This window comes from Siphateles boraxobius, unplaced genomic scaffold (genome assembly GCF_051911475.1).
Source record: "Siphateles boraxobius isolate OS27281-9 unplaced genomic scaffold, OSU_SipBor_1 77, whole genome shotgun sequence".
In the NCBI taxonomy this organism is placed as follows: Eukaryota; Metazoa; Chordata; class Actinopteri; order Cypriniformes; family Leuciscidae; genus Siphateles; species Siphateles boraxobius.
Genome location: NW_027509205.1, coordinates 22,285,464 through 22,295,378, shown reverse-complemented (window position 1 = coordinate 22,295,378; position 9,915 = coordinate 22,285,464). Strand labels below are relative to the sequence as shown.

The following is a 9,915-nucleotide window of genomic DNA, read 5'->3' as shown; positions in this document are numbered from 1 at the left end:
ATTTTTTTTTAAATAGGCTTTCTGACCCCAAGACTCAAGTAATCTCTGCAATTCTCCATCTGTGATCCTTGAAGAGTCTCTGGCCACTCAAACTCTCCTCCTCACCGTGCATTAAGGCAATATAGACACACGTCCTCTTCCTGGCAGATTCATAACATCTTTAGTTGATTGGAACTTCTTAGTTATTGCCCTGATGGTCAAAATGGGGATTTTCAATTCTTTAGCTATTTTCTTACAGCCACTTTCTATTTTGTGATGCTCAACAATCTTTTGATGCACATCAGAACTATATTCTTTGGTTTTACTCATTGTGATGGATGATTAAGGGAATTTGGCCTTTGTGTTTCCTCATATTTAAACTCCTGTGAAACAAGAAGTCATAGCTAGACAGTTTCATGTTCCTAGTCACCCTGTTGTGCTAAAAAAAAAAGGTAAACATTAATGGGAATATACTTCAGAGATATTTTACTCGTAAAAAATTCTAGGGGTACCAATAATTGTGGCCAACGTGTTTTGGAGAAAAACATTTATTTCATAATGTGATTTCCCCTCCACTTTCAATTATTTTACTTCAATGAAAGGTTAGATTTTTTGCAATTTTTTGAATGAAAGATCAAAAGGATAAACGATGCAGATTTATTTTTTACAGCCAGTTTTGATCATATTTACCAGGGGTGCCATTAATTCTGACCATGACTGTAGACTGCTTGTCAAGACCATGAGTCATCATTATTTCGAGCCCGTTCTCATCCTTTGGCGGCATATGTGACGCCATATGACAAAACGGCGAAATACTACGCACATGGCACCCTTTAGCGTGAATATAACACGCGAACCCAAGGCGTCATAAAGTTGACTGGCATCCTTTAGCGTGAATATGAGACGCAGACCCTACCCCACACCTAAACCTACCCATCACAGTGCGTGTTATATTGACGATAAAGGGTGCCATGTGCGTAGTATTTCGCCGTTTTGTCATATGGCGTCACATATGACGCCAAAGGATGAGAATGCGTTGTTATTTCTGTAATTTCCCCCAAAAGAGACTAATCCAGATTCACAACTGAACTCAGAGTTACTGAACTGAATCTGTTAAATAGCAGATTCTGCATGATATTGTAAGTCAGTCTACTCTATCAGTTACAACAGGAATGAAAAACATGCTTTTGTATATAATCTATAGCATAGGGTAAATTCATACATTTATATTTGTTTTTATAGCCTTTAATTTGCACATTGATTGAAGGAGCCCATGTTCTCCTTCAATCAATGAAGGATGAGGATTAACATGTTTCTTTCTTAAGAAAACAAGAAATAAATGGCAGATAATCAAAACAGCAGCCTAATTAATATATAATTGTTAAAAAGCCAGCTTTTACAAGAGCTTTACACAGATGAGGGAAAAAAACTATAGAAAAGTGACTTTAAAAGCAACTCTTGTAACAGTTACTGACATAGCAGATAAATGTCATGAAAAAGTAAAAACATTAAAGGAAGAAACATACCTGATGGAATAAAATCATCATCATCATCATCATCATCATCATCATCATCATCATCATCATCATCGCTGTGTTCTTCCTCAGCTGGGGTTTCTCTCCTCATCTTCATCATCATCATCATCATCATCATCATCATCATCATCATCATCATCACCGCTCTGTTCTTCCTCAGCTGTGGTTTCTCTCATCATCTTCATCATCATCATCATCATCATCATCATCATCATCATCATCATCATCATCGCTCTGTTCTTCCTCAGCTGTGGTTTCTCTCCTCATCTTCATCATCATCATTATCATCATCATCATCATCATCATCATCGCTCTGTTCTTCCTCAGCTGTGGTTTCTCTCCTCATCTTCATCATCATCATTATCATCATCATCATCATCATCATCGCTCTGTTCTTCCACAGCTGTGGTTTCTCTCCTCATCATCATCATCATCATCATCATCATCATCATCATCATCATCATCACCGCTATGTTCTTCCTCAGCTGTGGTTTCTCTCCTCATCTTCATCATCATCATCATCATCATCATCATCATCATCGCTCTGTTCTTCCTCAGCTGTGGTTTCTCTCCTCATCTTCATCATCATCATCATCATCATCATCATCATCACCGCTGTGTTCTTCCCCAGCTGTGGTTTCTCTCCTCATCTTCATCATCATCATCATCATCATCATCATCATCATCACCGCTGTGTTCTTCCTCAGCTGTGGTTTCTCTCCTCATCTTCATCATCATCATCATCATCATCATCATCATCATCATCATCATCATCATCGCTCTGTTCTTCCTCAGCTGTGGTTTCTCTCCTCATCTTCATCATCATCATCATCATCATCATCATCATCATCACCGCTGTGTTCTTCCTCAGCTGTGGTTTCTCTCCTCATCTTCATCATCATCATCATCATCATCATCATCGCTCTGTTCTTCCTCAGCTGTGGTTTCTCTCCTCATCTTCATCATCATCATCATCATCAGAGCGGTGATCATCATCATCATCATCATCGCTCTGTTCTTCCTCAGCTGTGGTTTCTCTCCTCATCTTCATCATCATCATCATCATCATCATCATCATCATCATCATCATCATCATCACCGCTCTGTTCTTCCTCAGCTGTGGTTTCTCTCCTCATCTTCATCATCATCATCATCATCATCATCATCATCATCATCATCACCGCTCTGTTCTTCCTCAGCTGTGGTTTCTCTCCTCATCTTCATCATCATCATCATCATCATCGCTCTGTTCTTCCTCAGCTGTGGTTTCTCTCCTCATCTTCATCATCATCATCATCATCATCATCACCGCTCTGTTCTTCCTCAGCTGTGGTTTCTCTCCTCATCTTCATCATCATCATCATCATCATCATCATCATCATCATCACCACTCTGTTGTTCCTCAGCTGTGGTTTCTCTCCTCATCTTCATCATCATCATCATCATCATCATCATCATCATCATCACCACCGCTCTGTTCTTCCTCAGCTGTGGTTTCTCTCCTCATCTTCATCATCATCATCATCATCATCATCACCGCTCTGTTCTTCCTCAGCTGTGGTTTCTCTCCTCATCTTCATCATCTTCATCATCATCATCATCATCATCATCACCGCTCTGTTCTTCCTCAGCTGTGGTTTCTCTCCTCATCTTCATCATCATCATCATCATCATCATCATCGCTGTGTTCTTCCTCAGCTGTGGTTTCTCTCCTCATCTTCATCATCTTCAGTGGCGTCAATTTATATAACAACTGTTCCTCTGAAGGAGACTATATTAAAAAATAAAAAACTTTTGGCTGACTGGATGTTCGAAAGCTAAGAAACAACATTTTTTAAATGACAGAAAACACACGTCACCCCCCAACACAAATAATGTTTTATTTGTACATAGGTATATTATTTGATGTTTGAATGTGTGAACTAGTATTTTATAAGGTGTTTTTATTACATTAAGGTGTTTTAATGAGTGTGAATTGCAGGGAATTAAGCTGCATTTTCTAAATTCTGATTAGTAGTTGAGAGTTTGAGAGTTTCCATGACGACTGTGGCGCATCCATAAACAACACAGAGCAGCACTTCAGTAACACTCTTGTTTATCTCACGCTCACCTAGTGCTAAAGGTTAGTAAAAATCATCACATTTCAGAGGAAAACACTGTTACTCAAAGTCTTTAACGTTTAACTATTGCAGTTCAAGTGAATGTTCATTGTATTAATAATTTTAGTATAGTCTTGTCATAGAGAAGTCAGTTAGTGTATCATTTAACTTACCTGAGATCAGTCTGCTGTGTGAAACAGCCTGAAACATTTATTTATATGTAAATGTATGTATGATAACACTTTAGTTACACTTTAGTCCAATTCTCACTGTTAACTAGGCCTAGTTGCTTATTAGCATGCATATTACTAGGATATTGGCTGTTTATTAGTACTTATAAAGCACATAATAATGCCTTATTCTACATCCCATAATCCTACCAATACCTAAACTTAACATCTGCCTTACTAACTATTAATAAGCAGGAATTAGGAGTTTGTTGAGGCAAAAGTCGTAGTTATTAGTTAGTTAAAAGTGAGAAGTCTTGTAAACTGATCTGACTTGTGCATTTCCCCTTCAAAAACCTGACATTTAAATAAATCCTTGTCCATAAAGCCATCAAAACAAGATCATTATATGTTTGGCGTTGAAATAATACAACTCCACACATTACTGGAGCTGAATTGGAAAGAGAGTTCACAGTCACAAACACTTTTCTTAACTATTGCTGTATGAGCCGTGGATGTCAGATACAGTGAGATATGTGTGATTTAAGTCACTTGGAGAAGAAATATTTTCTCATCTACTTTTGAACGGCCTTCAGTGGAGAAATACATAATATCCTTTGAGTATTGAGTATTAGTATTATCAAAACTGCTCTCTTGCTTCTCTTCATTGTTTTGTCAGCCATGGTGTCCTCCAGTGATCACAGGACTCACAACACTGTTCCTATAGAAGAGGAGAGTCGAGAGAAGAAAGCAAGAGTTACAGACTAAACACCTTAAACACAGTTTGAAATGCAGTTTTCCTATGTTGATGTTGGTGCAGGTCATTTTGAAGGGCTCGTAAGTTTTATTTCAGCCAGTTTGATTGGACAAGCGGTGCAAGATGATTCATGAAATTGTGTTTTGCAGAAGAGCAAGATTATACATCTTATATGTGTAAATATTCCAAAAGTTAATTTTGTCAACTTTCAAGAGTACACAGCTTAGAGACATGAACTAAAAGCCACCAAACGTCTCTGTCAGAGTGCAACAAAGGGATCCAAATGCAAAGGTAACTCAATTTAAAGTCTTTAATGTTCAACAACAAAGGCGGTCTATAGTAGATAACACAGAACTGGAACTCAAAAGATGCTCTCCAGGAAGACAGATACACAGAGGATACTTGTCAGGAGAGAAAACGTGAAGCAGAAAATTATCTTGACTAGTACAAACTCGTGCTTTTATGCCCCATCAACACTACTACGCTTTAGTTTAGAAACGGAGACCTTTTGCTACGTTTGCACCTCACGTCCAGACTAAAACGGCAAAAACGGAGACCTAAAACGGAGAAGTTCAGAAACGCGGCCGACCCCATTTTGCGTTTTGAATCTCCGGAGGGCGTTTTAGTGAAGACGGGTCAAAACGGAGGACTTTAGAAACGATGACGCAGAGGCTCACGCTCGGCTCTCTGATTGGGTCATACAACGGAAGAAAACATACAACAACAGCCTGGACTACCAGTTACGTTAGTGCAAGTAAATTCTGCATTTTACAATGCTATAACTGCCTACATGCGCCAGAGGCAAGCTATTATTCGAGCGATCTGTGACAATTCCCGTGTGCAGCGGCGGTATCTGCCGTACACGGAGCGTCGGTTTTGGGTTAAGCCGGGAAGAACCAGCGCATGGTGGGATAATTTCATCAATGAAGTTGTTCCTGAGGAATGGTGCGAAAACTTTCGAGTGTCCAGATCAGCACTTATCAACCTCAGCGAAATCTGAGGAATAGTCAATCTGTCTCCCGTTTACACCGGCACGCGCATGCCCAGTGTAGGTGAATGGTCATGTGATCTGCATTTTCAGTCGTTTTAATGTGGCTGAAGATCAATTCTAATACGCAGCTGAAACGCTGGTGTGGACAGAGATCGTATTCGTTTTAATTCTCCGTTTCTAAACTAAAACGCAGTAGTGTTAATGGGGCCTTAGAAAGTAGCTCGAGCAGAGTAAGCTAAGTAGAGGCTCACTACAGCAGATGACAGGAAACAGGAAACACTAAGTCGAACGCTGCTACACAAGACATGACATGCTGAGAATATGCTGACAAGACGAGAGAGCATAACGCAGAGCATACCACACACAACAATCTGACACAGAACAGAGGGAACAAACACCATAAGTAGACAGAGTAATCAGACAAGACTAGAAACAGGTGTCACCGCAAAGCAGCGCGAGTGCTGATTGTGATGATCAACAGGTGATGTCAGAGCGCAAACATGAAAGTGTGGGTGTGCTGGTGTGTGAGTGAGATGAGTGTGTCAAAGAGGTTAGTCTTTTTAAGATTTTCTTCAATACACTTGCCATACTTTGTTAATCTATATTATACAGTGTACTGTACATCTGGAAATGTTTGTTCTGAAGTTGATTGATAATGTCTGATCTCTCTCAGTGGATGTGACTCTGGATCCTGATACAGCGAATCCACGTCTCATCCTGTCTGATGATGGAAAACAAGTCAGTGAAGGAGACATTGAGCAGGACGTCCCAGAAAACCCAAAGAGATTTGAAGACAGTTGTATTCTGGCAAAGGAGGGATTCAGTTCAGGGAGATTTTACTATGAGGTGCAACTGAAAGGAGCAACTGATTTATTTTTAAGAGTGGCCAAAGAATCCATAGTCAGAAAGGGGGAGATTGACAGTTTTCCGAGTCCTGAGAATGGATACTGGATTCTGATGCTGATTAATGAGGATCAAAATGTAGTTTGTGATAATCCAGCGGTTCTGTTCCCTCTGAGAGTGAAACATGAGAAGGTTGGTGTGTTTGTGGATTATGAGGAGGGTCTGGTCTCTTTTTTTTTATCTCATATCTACTCTTTCACTGGTCAGACTTTCACTGAGAAACTCTATCCATATTTCAGCCCATGCCATAATGATGAAGGTAAAAACTGTACCCATGGGCAGCGGCCCCGTCGAGGGGAGGAAAGGCGGAGGAGATCAACGAGGGATCGCGGGAAGACATTGGGGTCTTCCAGGATTTCGAGATCTTCTCATACACATCTGGAAAGAAAGGTATTGGGGTTGGACGCCAACGGGTGTCAGCAGACGCACCCAAAAAACCAATCGTCCAGCAGCGAGCGCTCAGGACAGGGTTCCACCCTAATACGATGCTCGCGGCGGCCCAGGAAAGCATTGCTGTCATCTCAGGATCTGACTCGACAAATGCCATATGCACACCCAAAGGTTACAGCACTATCGAATCTTCACTTCCTGAAGATTCTTGCCCGCCGTGTGATGCTGCGATGGACATCAGATCCGATTCTGGAACGTCAAAGGAAACCCGCGGGGGGTCTAAAGACGGGCCCACGGGCGTCCCATGATTGCTCACCGGTTGGGTCAGTGAAGAGGGGGGCATGTGCCGAGGGCGAATAGTCGGCGTTTTGTTCCACACCATCACCCTCAGGTCCCCCTGGCCACCAGCCGAAGTACCACCTCTCGTGGAGGGTGTAGATCGGGGTGTGGATGAGGGGACTCTCTCTCTAACGAGATCATTGACTCTCGACCGTAATGACGCGATGGTCATGTTCCCGCAGAGAGAACATAAGTCATCCACAAACGCCACTTTAATGTGATCAATGCCCAAACACGCAGAGCAGAGAATGTGCCCATCAGAGTCGGAAATGAGTCGACCGCAACCAGAAGTGCATGAGCAAGGCATCTTTAAAAAGACGTGCCGCGTGCAAAGCTCTTTTGTCAGAGGAAAAAACTCTGCAGATGTTGAAGTGAGCAGGGAGAAACACACTCACTGGCAGATCACTGCACAGATCAGCAGGCAGTGTGAACTCGCTGGAGACTGCTGTCACACCAACACCGGAGAGTCGTAGAGTGAAGTCAGAAATGGCTGTGGAGTGAAGAGATACTCTTTGATCCGAAGTGAAAACATATCTGCATGTTGCCGGCGTCCTCCTTTTATACCCACGAGGTGGGGCAGAGTTGCGCCATGCAAATTCTGCAGACCCATGGCATTTCTTTGCCATTGGCTCGTTTTGTATACTCGAAGTTGATAGGCTTTCTAAGCGAAACCCCATTCGACGTCACGACACTCGTAGTGACAACGAAAGGGAACTTACGTAACAGTACACTTAATGATAACACTAGGCTACAACAATGTACCTAATGAAAAAAATAACATATTTGTACAACATTAGGTCTAACAAAAAAAAAACACATTGTGGCAAGCAGGACGAGGCCGAGGGCCGTGAGAGAACGGTGCGAGGCCGGTGGCTTGATTACTGATGAACGATACCTGTGAGACGCACCGGTCTCGTGTATCTCACGGAGGAGCGGAAGCATAAAAGGAAGAGCGACGACTGTCGGAGGGGCGGCTGCCGTCCGTGACGGAGCGGAGGAGTCGCCGCCTTGGGCCGGAGCCTGCTGCCATTGTTGGAGATTTTCCTTTGCCTCATGTAAAAGACTGTATTGCTGTATCTCAGACAGACACCAGGTTAAATCAGGTTAAATTAGGTCAAAAGAGTCTGTGAGGATGGAAAAGTACCTAACAAGATCAGAGAGATGTGTATAGGTAGTTGATAAGATGGTACTAAAATCGTTAATTAAAATGGAGTATAGGTAGTTGATAAGATGGTACTAAAAACGTTAATTAAAAATGATGGATGGCACTAGAGCACTGCAGGTGCAGGGAATCATGTGACCTTAGCTAGATAGGTGATTGGCTACCTAGTGATAAGAAAAGGCTATCGCTCCTCATGCTTCCATCTCCTTTTCTCTCGCTTCGTCTGTCCATACGCACAGGAATCACAGCCACTGTGTCCGGTCCTACCCGGATGGGGGGGGGGGGGGGGGGGGGGTCGGGAAGAGTGCTGTCTCGAGTGTACCCCCCGGCCTGAGAGGGGCGATGAGGGTATGTGGCGAGCAGGACGAGGCCAAGGGCCGTGAGAGAGCGGCGCGAGGCCGGTGGCGTGATTACTGATGACGGTCTCGTGTCTCTCACGGAGGAGCGGAAGCATAAAAGGAGGAGCGACGACAGTGGAGATCGAGAGAGGAACAGGCCTGGATCTATGTTGTGTTTTGTTTCTGTTTTGTATGGCCAGCAGTCGTCCGTGAGGGGCTGCTGGCTTATACTTTTGTTTTTGTATTTGTTTATTTATTTTATTAAAAGTGTTAAATGTTCGCCGGTTCCCGCCTCCTTCTTCCCATAACATCTGAACCTCGTTACAATATTGTTTGTTTTTATACCTTTGTACAAGACCCAGGAAATCACAGAAGATTTCACTGTGAAACATGTTTTGCGTGTGTCGTTTCTATCAAGCTTGCAATTGTGTAAACTGTGATAACTTTATATTCTAAAAGTTTCTTACACTGTTACAATCTCAGCAGGGATGAATTATGAACTGTTCCATAAGTATGATTATGGGCAGAGCTATATGACATCACTGCAAGTGTATAAAAGACTTCAGTGAAAGTGAAACTAAACAGATGGATAACTTCATCAAACAGCAAATAATTTTAGAAACTCTGAAATAAAAGACAAGATCTTATATTCACTCACAGGTAAGCGATGGAAATGTTAGTGCTAGTTCAGTAGTTTGGTAGCATTAAGCAGTATCGGATTGTTGGTAAAAGTACTGTATGTGTTTTGTTTGTTTTTTTTAGCTGTTAATCAAGGTTTGATTATTTGTGGTCACGTCACACTTTAGAGACTTTAGAAACAGGAAGTACTTGAATTGGAGTCAGAATGAACAATTGAAAAATTACAATGATGATTTTTCTAGTGAAAGTCACACGTCTATTAAACAAAAATTTGTGTTTACAGATGTTTATTTAGTGGGTTATTTGTTTGAAAATTTGCACTTTCACCCCTTTCTGTGTTGTCTTTTATATTTAAAAATATCTTTTCATATATTGTATAAAATGGTGTTGTAAAAAACGGTTACATTTACTGTACTGTGGCTCCCAGAGACACATTCTGTATTTAGATGATTCTTCTGCAGCCCAATAGATCTAACTACATTTATCTGAAGCACAGGGTCTCAGACCGGCATTTAGAGGCGGAGCTTTCTGTCAGAAACGGCTGTCTCATATGCCTGCTTATGGCATGTATGGCTGCTTTGACTGCTTGACAGTGGTTCATAGTTTAAGTTGTTAT

General features: G+C 41.8%; 1 protein-coding gene and 1 long non-coding RNA gene across 2 annotated transcripts in view; one reads left to right on the top strand and one right to left on the bottom strand.

Moving 5' to 3' along the window:
- Window positions 1-1,539, bottom strand: part of LOC143725560 (uncharacterized) — a 358,276-nt gene extending 356,737 nt beyond the window's left edge. The window contains exon 1 of the long non-coding RNA XR_013198249.1: window positions 1,506-1,539. This is a non-coding gene — a long non-coding RNA (uncharacterized LOC143725560). The remainder of the gene's footprint in view (window positions 1-1,505) is intronic.
- LOC143725691 (E3 ubiquitin-protein ligase TRIM39-like) overlaps window positions 1-9,915 on the top strand; it is a 54,572-nt gene that overhangs the window by 19,468 nt on the left and 25,189 nt on the right. The gene's annotated exons all lie outside the window — the stretch shown is intronic.